Raw genomic sequence first — 11,425 nt, forward strand, 5'->3', positions numbered from 1 at the left:
TTCCTTCCTTCCTTCCTTCCTTCCTTCCTTCCCTCCTTCCTTCCTTCCTTCCTTTCTTCCTTCCTTTCTTCATTCCCTTATTATTTATGGGGGACCTACTATGTTCTGAGCACTGCGTGTGGCACCAGGGTTACAGCATTTAGCGTCACAATCAGCTAGACATGAATGCAAACAGCGGAGCTTAAGCCTTAAGGCACACATTAAATAAATACCCACACGAACATTGCCATTGTAATGCCTTCTGAGACCGAAGAGCACAGTAACACAAGGGACAACGTGGCAGTGGTGTGGCTGGGAACCAGCTCCTCGGTTAATGTGATTCTCGTTATGTAATAATAGGTCCCCCTGCCTACGGCTCTGAGAGAACCAATGGGACACTGCACACAGACGCCTTGGCCCCTGCCAGGCCCTCCGTGCTCCAGACCATGACGGGGAGTGGCCATCGCTGTCTCTGAGGCTGGTGGGAGGCCTGGAGCCCGCGATGAGGCTGCAGAAAGGAGCGTCTTGCACCGGCTGTGGCCTGAGGCATCTGCCAGGCTGAGAAGTGGCTGCTTTCTGGTCCCTGTCAGGGCCACCTTCCCTGTGGCCTGGCACCGCCCGACGGCCCAGCTGCCGCTGCCAGAGTCGAGCGAAATTCCCAAGTCACTCCCGGACTCAGGCTGCCACCAGCCCCCTGGCTCAGGGGATTGAACAGCCCCAAGAGCAGTTCCCCCGCCAGGTGCTGGCTGAGCCAGCTGCTGGGCAGCGGAGACAAAGAACAAAGCCGTCAGGCTTGGCTTTGTGGAGGCCTGGTTGGGAGCAAAGCGACTCTGAAGTCCCCCACTCCCTCCCCACGGGGAAAACGACACTGATGGGGGACAGAAGGCCAGGGCAGGAACTTCTCTGCCACCAGCCCCCCACCCAGAGCTCTGGGGTCGGCACATCGTGGGCAGCTCGGGGGAGCCCCAGACCCAGGCACCACCCCAACCCTCCCCTGGACATCTGGGATGGGCGGTATTGCATGAGATCGAGAGGCCCCAGGCCTCCCTGCTGCCTCAGTTTCTCTGGGAGGAAGGTCAAGATGAGGCATCAGACACTGGCCGCTGAGGACGGTGTTAAGACGTTAAGGAGCAGAGCAGGTGCATGTCTGTCTGGACCCATCTTCCAGCTGAGATCTCAAAGACAGTCTATGGTCCAGGAGGAGAGACACAGGATAGGACGGAGGAGGGCCGGGGTTTCTGGGAGCAGGGCTGGTTCATGGGTACAACCCATGGAGTCACACAGGGCCCCATTCTTAGAAAGGTTCTGGGCTTGGCTTCAGGCTCTCTTGTCACTGTCTTAAAATCCTTAATTATTTTTAAACGAGCTATGTAGCTGGTGCTGCCTGCGGGTGTGGACTTCTGCGCACAAAGGGCCTTCCTGTCTGGGAACCAGGAACGGAGGGGTTGGAGCCCCCCAAGTCATCATTTTCCCCACAACAGCTCCAATGAAGGTGAAGAAATTAGAGAGGCCTCCTCTGGACTTTGGCCAGATGAAATTTGTGTTTCTGGAAGAGAGAAGAGAGAAAGAACAGCCCCAACTTCAACAGGTTGCAGGTAAGGCCAGGAAGAAAGAAGGACGTGCTCCTCTTCCTCAGGCCCTGGGCTGCCTCTTCCACAAACGGGGTGGTGCGGAGCACTGCCGGGCTCCTTCAGCTGGAACTCACTGCTGGAGGAGGCTGCAGCTCTGAGGCAGGTGGGCAGAGGGGAGTGTGGGGAGGAGGGCGGAGGTGGTGAGGCCTCAGAGGCCAGAAAGAGGCTCCTCAAAGGCCTCAGCCAGCAGGGCCAGCCCAGGCCCGCTCTGGCCTCTGGTCTCCAGCCAGGAGGTAATTCAGAAATTTCTTCAGACTGCTGCTGGGGCCTGCTGGCCTGGCTCCCCCTGCCTGAGCCAGCCTGCATGGGCTGGATACAGTCCCGGTTTCTACCTCCCAGAGGCCAGCCAGCTGCTCCGGTGGCCTCCCCCTCATTCACGGCTGGTCCAGGGTCAGACAGTGCCGGGAAATGAGCTAGCAGGAGGGGAACTGGCCTCAGGTCCCTGGCCAGGGCTGGGGAGGATCCAGATTTCATAGAAGAAGAAGCAAGGGGGCCTAACCCTGTGAGTGTTGGAGGTGAAAGCGGTGAGACTCAGCCTCAGGGGTCTGCCTGAGGCTCAGCCTGGAGCCTGGCCTGGCTCTCAGAAGCCAGGCCCAGCAGAGTCTGCCTTCCCGGGCAGAGATCAGCCAGGCCAGACAGAAGCCAGAAGCCCTGGGGCAGGACCTTTCTCAATACTCCCACCTTCTGTCCCTGAGGCTGAGAACTGGGCCACCTTCCTCGGCATCTCTGAAGACCCTGCGCTATTAATCCCCTCGCTGCTAAAATGCAAATGTTCCTGGGAGCCTCGCATGCCAGCCTCCACTCCGCCTTGCCTTCTTCAGATTTGTGGGAAGTTTGTGGCCAGCCGACCTGGAGTAAGACCCGGAGAAAAGGGCGAGGGAGGAGATTTGGTGAAACTGGCAGCCAAGACGCGTTTCTGTAAGGGAGGATGGAAGCCAGCAAGAGGAGGATGAACTTACCAGTTTCAAAACGCGTCCCTGGCTGGCTTCCCTGCCATGGCCCCAGCTCCCAACCACACGTCAGCCTCCGCCTCCTTCCCCCCTCCTCCCCTTCTTTCTCCTCCCAGCTCCAGCCGGCACTGTGGCTCCCTCGGGCCCCTTATGCTTCTGAGGCCTCTCACAGTTTCAGAGGGTTTGCCAAGGCTGCTTCTCGTTGGCTGCTCTCCTTCTGTGTACCCTTCCATTGTCACAGACGGGGAAACCAAGGCCCAGCAAGGTTAGGCGAGGTTACCAGCTAAGTCACAGAGTCACAACTGAAAGGCACGGCTCCTACCGCTAGCTTCACGGAGAGCCTCCCTGGACACGGCAGCAACGTTTCGAAGCGCAGCCGAGCTCTGGGGTCGGGTCCCAGCTTTGCCACTTACTGGCCACAGGGTCTTGGGCCAAACATTTGACGTCTCCCAGCAATAGTTTCTCACGGCAAAGGAGAGAACTAATAGTCCCCTCCCAGGGTCACCGTGAGCCCAGACTCCGCTGGGGATTATGAGGGACTTGGTTCACACCTGGCTCAAAGGAAGGGGTCGCTTAGCTGATCTTGCCCACCCCTAACCCGAGCCGCGTCCCCGTATCCTCACTGCTCGGCGACAATTTCAGGCCTGGTTCTCAGACTCAGGGCACTACCAGGCTAGAAGAGATCGGACCATGCCCCTGGAGGAGCTCCCCGGGCCCCAGCTGGAGCTCTGGTCCCCAAAGCAGAAAGCGCAATGTTTGTCTTTCTTGCTTTTCTTCCGTCCCTCGTCCAACTACCACAGATGCGGATGAAAGGTGAGCTGTCTGAACTCCGGAGGCCCCAACTCAAGTTGCCTTCCAGTTTTGAAAGAGTCCAAAAGTATCCTGACTCACCTCTAGGTCTACCAAATCTAAAAAAACTACAGGACATAAACCTTAATTCACCACCTCTGTTAAGAAGAGGGTTCCCGGGACAGGCCTCTCCATCTGCAGGGCCTTGGGGGATCCGCCAGCAAAGGGCGGTCCTCTCTGCTCGTCCTGGAGGGCAGCTCTGCCAGCTGCTCCCGCCTGACTCTTGGCCTCATACCTCCAGCCATAAACTGGGCAGACAGAGGGTCTAAGGTCCATGCCGTTGTGCCTTGCCCGGGGTGGTAGGCGGGCGGGGACATAGAGGGACTCAGGGCTCAGGCTCCAGGCCCCATAGGCTTGGGCCCATAAGGCATTTGCCCTGAGCCAGGAGTTACCTTGCTTCGTAGCCTGAAGGCGTGGGAGGCAGCAGATCTCGTCACTCTTGGAGATGAGGCTCAGTGGTAAGGAAACTGGGGATTCACCACCCCCTCACACACACAGAGGCACACGCACACACACAGAGGCACACGCACACACACAGAGGCACACGCACACACACAGAGGCACACACACAAAGGCACACACAAGCATACATGCACACACATAAACAGGCACAGACAGAGGCATGTGGACACACGTACACATACACAGGAACACACCTGTTTTGGAGAAAGAGGATGGAATCATGGTGTTCTGTCAAAGCCTCTATGGCTTACCTGGCCCTGGGCCCTCATTCTACAGTTAAAGAAATTGAGGCCCAGAGAGAGAAAGGACTATACATCAAAGGTCACACAGCCTGCTGTCCAGTCTTTAGCTTCTGGCTATCTGGCCGGGTCACCAAACAACGGGCGATCAAAGCCCTGGCCTGCCTTACCCTGTGGCCAGCAGTAGCGGTTCTGTGTGCGAAGCTTGGAAACGGCTGATAAAATGGGTGTTCTCAGCCCCTGGGCAGTCACAGGATTCTCATTTGGCTGCTGAGGGATAGAGAATGAGGCCACGCTGGCTCCTCAGGGGGCCCGGAGGCTGGGGTGAGGGGGGAGCCAGCCCAGCATCCGGAGGCCCCTCCAGGCTCTGTGATTCGGTGGGGTGCAGGCATCCTGGAAGGCGTGAGTCTCCCATCCTACAGACGATAAGAGCACGGAGGGACAGGACAGGACGCTGTGGCCCTCAGCGAGTGAGCTGAGGAAAGACAGAGGGCATGGACTTTGGCGTCAGACCCACGGGGTCCAAAGCCTGACTCAGCCACTGGCTGGTTTCCATGACCTTAACCTCACCGTGTCTCTGTTTCTTCATCTGTAAGATGGGAGCAGTCACACCTACCTCACCTGTTGTGCTGAGGAGTAGACGCTGTGTGTGGTCCTCAGCGAGATAGTGGCTCCCACATGGTCAGCTGTCGATTGCATTTCATGACTTTTCTATGTAGGCGCCTTGTACCTGTGTAAAGAAGTTCTGAAATGTAGCAGGTGTTCGGTATGCGTTAAATTCCTCTCCACTGGGATGCCGTGAGGATGCGTGATGGCGGCATCTCCCGTGGGCATGTCCCTCTCTCCTTCCCCCAGAAAAAACCCTGGCACTTTGCAGGGAAGAACCACGGGGGTGAATCTTAGCGTATCATCTCCCAAGGTCCCTGTGCTTTAAGAGATCCAGGGGGATCCCAGTGGTCATCGTGGGATGAGCAGGAGGCCTCAGACCACTGGAATCACCCAGGCCGAAACTCCTGGGGAAGCCTGGACTCGGTTTTCCAGGGACATTAATCCACATTCCTACACTTTGACATGCAAACGTAGATAAACATTTTTCCCATTACTGAGCTTAATTTTGATCATAAGCCAAATTTGCCCATATATTGCCTCAGATAATATAAAATTTAGTCTGATAACTTCCAAATAAACGTAGTCACTGCAATGATTTCTAAGTTGTTTTACGCTTAAACTCGATTAAAATCACAATTTCTCTCCTCAGCCGCCTCCTCTCAGAGGTTGGTTCTCACTTCGGTGTTCCAGGCAGTTCCCCAGAGCTGATGTATCGGGGTCCAGGGCTCAGTCTTCGTTTACTGTGTGGGGGTTCATGCCCCATCCCTTGGCTTGCCTCCCTAATCAGGACCCTCAGTCTCACCTTGTTCTTGCTGAAAGATCTTGGGGTGCATCCCATGGGAGGATGGGGACGCCCAGTGGGGCTGCCCATGCCCCCAAGTAGCTGTCACTGAACCTCAGGGACTGGCGGGCCTCCCAGGGCTGCAGACAGAAAGCAGGATACCGGTCCCTCTACTCTCATTTATGCAACATCACTGGGGCTTCTCGTGTCCACTCCCCAAGATTCAGCCCAGCTAATGGGGAGGGGAGAGGGTCCAGGCAGAGTTCCCCCACCCCGCCCCCAGCTTTCTTCCTCCCTGACCTGGAGACCATCACTATCCTGGGGGTTGGTGGGGGAAAAAGGCAAGAAAGGAGGTAATTAGTCTTGCCTGATCATATCTCCCAAATCGTTCCATCTTTAACTTTTTAAAAAATGTAACAGCCTCAAGTTCGACATCTTTATTCATCCTCTCGAGGCTCCATGGCTGAGGAGTGTCCGGAGGTTAAATCATCAGCTAGTGCTTGCCTGTCATCACACAACCCCAGCCAGAGGGGCTGAGTGTAAAACGCCCACAGGAGCCAGTACAGAGAAGTTGGAACCTGCCATCCCCTGCTGCGAGCTTGGGCCCAGAGCCAAAGTGTGAACTGCGCAGGGGAGAGGCTGAGGGCTGCCTCCTTTTTCTGCCAAGGAAATGGAAAAGATGATGGTCTCTCAGCTCTGCCCCCTCCCACAGCCTGGCTTTCTGTATGGCCCCCCGGCTGGCTCCTTACAGAGAACTCCCCTAGATCCTGCTCTGGGCTCTTCCTTCCTTCACGAGGCCCCTGCACCCTGGTCCAGAATGAGAGTGTAGAGTGGGGTAGCCTTGGCTTCACCTGCCTCTACTACTGATGGCCTGTGTGACCTTGACAGGCTCAGGCTGCATAAAACTGTGAGTTTACTTGTCTGTAAAATGGGAGCAGTACTCACACTTCCTTCTCAGGGTGGTGAAAATTAGACGAGATAATGTGTGTAAAGTGCCTGGCTCAGAGTTCTTATTATCATTGTCCCCATCGGCTCAGGGAAACAAGTTAATAAACTGCTCCCTAACAGAGCCATGTAAGGGAGGCCTGCAGGGCAGCTGTGCAGATACTAACCCAGAGGAGGCTCAAACACCGGGCACGAACACATCACTGGTCCTGTGACAGGACGGACACAGCCATGTTCTCCAGCATCTCTCCGGGAAGAGAACCCACTTTGACAAGCTGCCCGGGAGTGGGGAGAGACCTTCGCCAAGGAGTATGTTCAGTACAAAAGCTGTTCACTGAATCGCCTTCCGAAGAGGTTGGTGTGGTCCCTGGCAGGGCGTCTGTTGGCTGAGCAGGGTCAGCAACTTGGGGCAGGGCGAAACTGCCCAGGAGAGTAAAAAAGAAACTGAGGCTGCTGCCAGCCTCCCCTCCTACCCTGCAGCCCCCATGCAGGTCTCAACCTCTCCCCCAAACAAATGTCGAACAGGGACTTCACACGACGTGAAAGCGCTCTGAACTACGAACACGCCAGGACACCCCGCGTCCCAGGCGCGGCCTCCTGTGCTGTGGGGTCCTCTCCTAGCAGAAGTGTAGTCAGATACCAAGATGGGGAGACGCCTGGAAGCAGGTGCGGGACAGAGGCTGGGAAGAGTGTTTGCAAGGCTCCGCCCTTGGATCACCCCCTCTGGATGGTTCACATCTGGCTCTCTGAGGCTCTCCTGGAACCAGGCCACTGGCAGCGTGAGGTCTGCCGCCCTCTGCACACTGCTCCCTCGGAGCCAGGGTGAGGTAAGCTCAGAGAGAGTCAGGAAGCATTTACATCCTTCCAGAGCAATCCAGCGGAGTCATTTTATGTCAGTTGAATCTAATAATGGAAATTTTTTTGGCTTATATTTTTCTATGTCCCTTTGTTCATTTTATTTTTTCCAGTTATTCTTTTGTGTTATATTTTACAAAAGAAATGGCCCGTCATTGATGGGAAATTAAAAAGCAAACAATTGGGCCTCTACTACAGAGAGTTGGAGAAGCTCCGCTCCAGACGTATTTTCATCTTGGTCTTAGTAACCTTTATGTCAACATATTCTATTAAAATGTGCCGCTTAGGAGGTTGATGTGCGGAGGGGGCAAAATACCCTATGCCCCACCCCCCACCCCAGAAACCCCCCTGACCCTGGCCAGCTCCAGTTCACAGCCTTCTGTCCTCCCCTGGAACACACAGGACTTTCTGTCTCCACCACTCAATTGGCAATTTAGCTAATTAAAAAACAATAATAATTGAGTGCAAGGCCTTTGTGCTATGAAATTAGGCATGCGCCTCCTCGACCTGGCCTCTCGTGGCTACTTTTCAGCCTTTGTTGCCAAGAGGACTGTTTGTGTGTGCGATCCTCCGCTCTCGGATTTGAGGCTCCTGGGGTGCCGAGCCCACTGCCCATCCTTCTCAGCGCCCACCCCGCTGCACAGCACAGGGGGCTGCAGGAGGCAGATACACAAGTGTGCAAACAGCTCCAACAGCGGAACTGCCCAGGGGGTTGGCAGCGGGTGGGGAAAAGGAGTTCAGTTCTAAGCACCAGAGTTTTGTTCTTTTTGTTTTAAAGCATTGATTTTTTTAAGTCATACCTGCACGAGATAAAACATTGGAAACCAACAGAGAGCAGACAATGGAAAGGGAGTGTGCGGCCCCCCAGCCCAGGACCTCTTTTTGGAGGCAACCACTCGCTCCCACCCTCCCCTCAAAGATGTCATCTGCATCTATGGGCACTGTCACGTAGCGCTGTCCCCTGGGCCCCATGCCAGTGAGAATGCACCCCACGCCCCTCTGCCCTGAGCCTTTTCTGTTTTCACATATTGCGCATCCAGCTACCGGTTCTCATGTGCCCTTCTCGGAACCTTCTTTCTCATAGATCTAGAGCTGGAAGGTTCCTCTGAAACCTGCTCTTCCAGGGATGCCCGAATGGGGCCTCAGGTGCAGGCACCTGACTGTTGTGTCAGGTCACCTCTGACAGATCTGGGGCCACATCCTTGGCCAAAGGTTAGCGGAGGGTGCCCAGAATTGGTGTTCCTTGCAGCTTGGGAGTCTCGGGGTGAGCCCCACGCCCTGCCAGATTTAGACTGGCTGATTGTCTATGCCTCTCTAGTCACAAGTGAGGAAACTGAGGCTCAGGGAGGGGAAGTGATTGCTCAGGTCACACAAGAAGTTAGTGGTAGGGAGGTCTCCAGCCTGCGGTGGTGCGCGTCCCACTGTACCAGGCCTTAAGGCCCGAAGTAGTTCCGTAGGGCCGCCATAACTAATTCCCACAAACTGGGCAGCTGTCATCAACGGAAATTATTCTCTCACAGTTCAGGAAGCCAGAAGTCCGAAATCAAGGTGCTGGCAGGGCCACACTCCTTCTGAAGGCCCCAAGGGGAGATCTTTCTGTGCCTCTTCCTGCTTCTGGTGGCACCAGGCACTCCTTGCCGTGTAGACACATCACTCCAAACTGCCTCCATCATCCTGTGTGTCTCTGTGCATCCTCTCATCTTCTTATAAGGACACTAGTCTTTGGATTTAGAGCCCATCTGAAATCTAGGATGATTATACCTCAAGATCCTTAACTTATTATATCCGCAAAGACCCTATTTACGAATAAGGTCATACTCTGAGATTCCAGGTAGACATAAATTGGGGGGGGAGGGCAGTGCCAGGGGCAGGCTGGAGGCCTATTTTGAGCTCCCCATCCCCAGTCTCAGAGGTTCCTGGCAGCCTTAAGCCTTCAGCACCAGCAGACCAAGAGGGGCAGCTTTAGGCCAGACGCTGCACATCCAAGTTGCTGGGCAAACTGACCCAGATCCCCTGTGCCAAGTTGGCATCCCCACCCCCAGCTGCTGTAACCCCTTCTTCTGAGAATTGCCCTGGACTAGTGGAGCTGCCTGGCCTGAAATGCTGGTTATTTGCAGACAGAGGCAATGATTGATACCAGGACACAAAAGGCCAGTCTCCTTTTCTCTGGAGGGGATAAACTTAGTGGTGCTATTCATACTCCAGAGCTCTCTGGGGAAAAGGCTGGGGCAGGACCTCAGCTGAACCCACCTGTTTGCCAAGCATCTTCCCTGCCCCCTCCTGTTTCTCTCACTCCCTTACAAGTTCACCTGAGATCCCTTCTCAAAAGCTCATTTGCACAAAAATTCCTCCCTCAGACTCCGCATCTAGGCAACCTGACCTAACATAGTCGGGGAACAAGACCCTCTGTGACAGGTAGGGGAACAGAGATGGTGGCTCTCCTTCCTGAGTCAGCAACCTCTTCAGCCCTCTACCTCACTCAGCCCTCCCTCTGCCTTCATGGGGTGAGCATGCCTTGGGCATCAGGCACACTCAAAGAGAAGAGGGTGGGGTGGGCGTGACACAGGACGAAGGGATAAAATAAACAGATATCACCATGGAGCTTATATTATGCAAAAAGCTGCACAGACGTAAGCCAACATGAGAGAAATTACAGGGCAATGTGTCAGCATGCCAAAACCAACCAGCATCTCTTGGTTATCTCTGGGATAAGTCACAAAGGGTTTCTGAACAAAAATTCATTTCCAGGTACCCTCACTTACCACTGCCCCACTTGGCCATACTCTTTCGACTACAATACCAGGAGAAGAGGGTCAACGGGTCAACTAGAGTCTGTCTGCCACAGACACCAGGGGTTGGCAGGGCTCAGGATCCACCAGAGCCTAAGCCATTCTTATTAATTAATTGGTTAGTTGGTTGGTTAGTTAGTTAGTTAGTTAGTTAGTTAGTTAGTTAGTTAGTTAGTTTAAAAGAAGAAGAAATTGGGGGATAATCCAGGCAGAAAGAACAACTTAGACAAGAGCCAAAGAGAGAATGGTTTGGTGAAAGAAGTGCCAGTAATTCTACCAGAAGGCGTGTGAAGAGGCTTGTTGAAGATAAAGCTCCAGAGCCCGGCAGAGAGACCACAGGTAACATGGAGGTCTTTGTCTGCTAAGGGAAGGAGTTAGGACTCCACCTTGAAGGTCGGGTAGCCAGTAAGCAGTGGGTAGCCACAGAAGGATTTTAGGAGGAAAATTACTTGGTCAGATTTTCATTTTAGAAAGATTACTTTGTCAGTGGTTTAGAGGTCTTAGTTATTAGTGTATGTTATTTATTGCTGCATAATACATGACTCTAAAACTTAGCAGCTTAAAATAATGAACATTGATGACCTGACCTGGTTCCTGAGAGTCAGGAATCTGAGCGCATCCACACTGGGTGGTTCTGCATTAGGGTCTCTCCTGAGGTTACATACAGTACAGGCCAGGGGTCTGTCTGAGGCTTGACTGGGGCTGGAGGATCTGCTTGCAAGATGGCTCATTCAGTGCTGTTGGCAGAAGGCTTCAGCTCCTCCCCATGTGGGCCTCCCCTTGGGGCCACTCCCAATATGGCCACTCATATTAGAGCCAGCAATCCAAGAGAACAAAAAGCAAGTCACAGTGTTTTATGACATCACATACAGTCATTTCCGCCATATTCTACTTGTTAGAAGTGAGTCAGTAAGTCCTGCCAATGCTCAAGGGGAGAGGAATTAGCCTCCACCTTCTGGAAGGAGGAATGTCAAAGACTTGTGGACATGTTTTAAAGCCACCATAGGTCATTGGTTAGCCCATAGGCAGAGAGACCAGTTAGGACACCATAGGAATATTCCAGGAGAGAGATGTCATGGCCTAAGCCAAGGCAGGGGCAGTGGGAATGGAGAGGAGCAGGTGTCTTGAAGAGCCATTATGACACGGATGGCTTATGTACTGCAGGGAGGGAACTCTGATAGATCAGGAGCCAGTCGGCAGGAGCAGTATGTGTCACATATCCCCTCGGAGGAAGAACCCCCAGCATGCGGGGACAACCTGACTGCCTCCACCTGCAATACAAAGAGGGTGGCGGTGACCAACAGCCACCAGGGGTGTTTAGATTGTGGTAGGTTTC

General features: G+C 54.1%; 1 long non-coding RNA gene across 2 annotated transcripts in view; it reads left to right on the plus strand.

The window, feature by feature from the left end:
* LOC111737882 overlaps window positions 1-7,322 on the plus strand; it is a 10,490-nt gene extending 3,168 nt beyond the window's left edge. The window contains exons 2-3 of one of the 2 annotated variants that reach the window (XR_002779597.1): window positions 1,346-1,574; window positions 6,664-7,322. This is a non-coding gene — a long non-coding RNA (uncharacterized LOC111737882). Of the gene's footprint in view, window positions 1-1,345; window positions 1,575-2,431; window positions 2,511-6,663 lie in introns of those variants that run through there. The other variant, XR_002779598.1, reaches the window with a different exon arrangement.
* The last annotated feature ends 4,103 nt before the right edge of the window (window positions 7,323-11,425 follow it).

The sequence above is a fragment of the Pteropus vampyrus genome, unplaced genomic scaffold (assembly GCF_000151845.1).
Source record: "Pteropus vampyrus isolate Shadow unplaced genomic scaffold, Pvam_2.0 Scaffold32, whole genome shotgun sequence".
In the NCBI taxonomy this organism is placed as follows: Eukaryota; Metazoa; Chordata; class Mammalia; order Chiroptera; family Pteropodidae; genus Pteropus; species Pteropus vampyrus.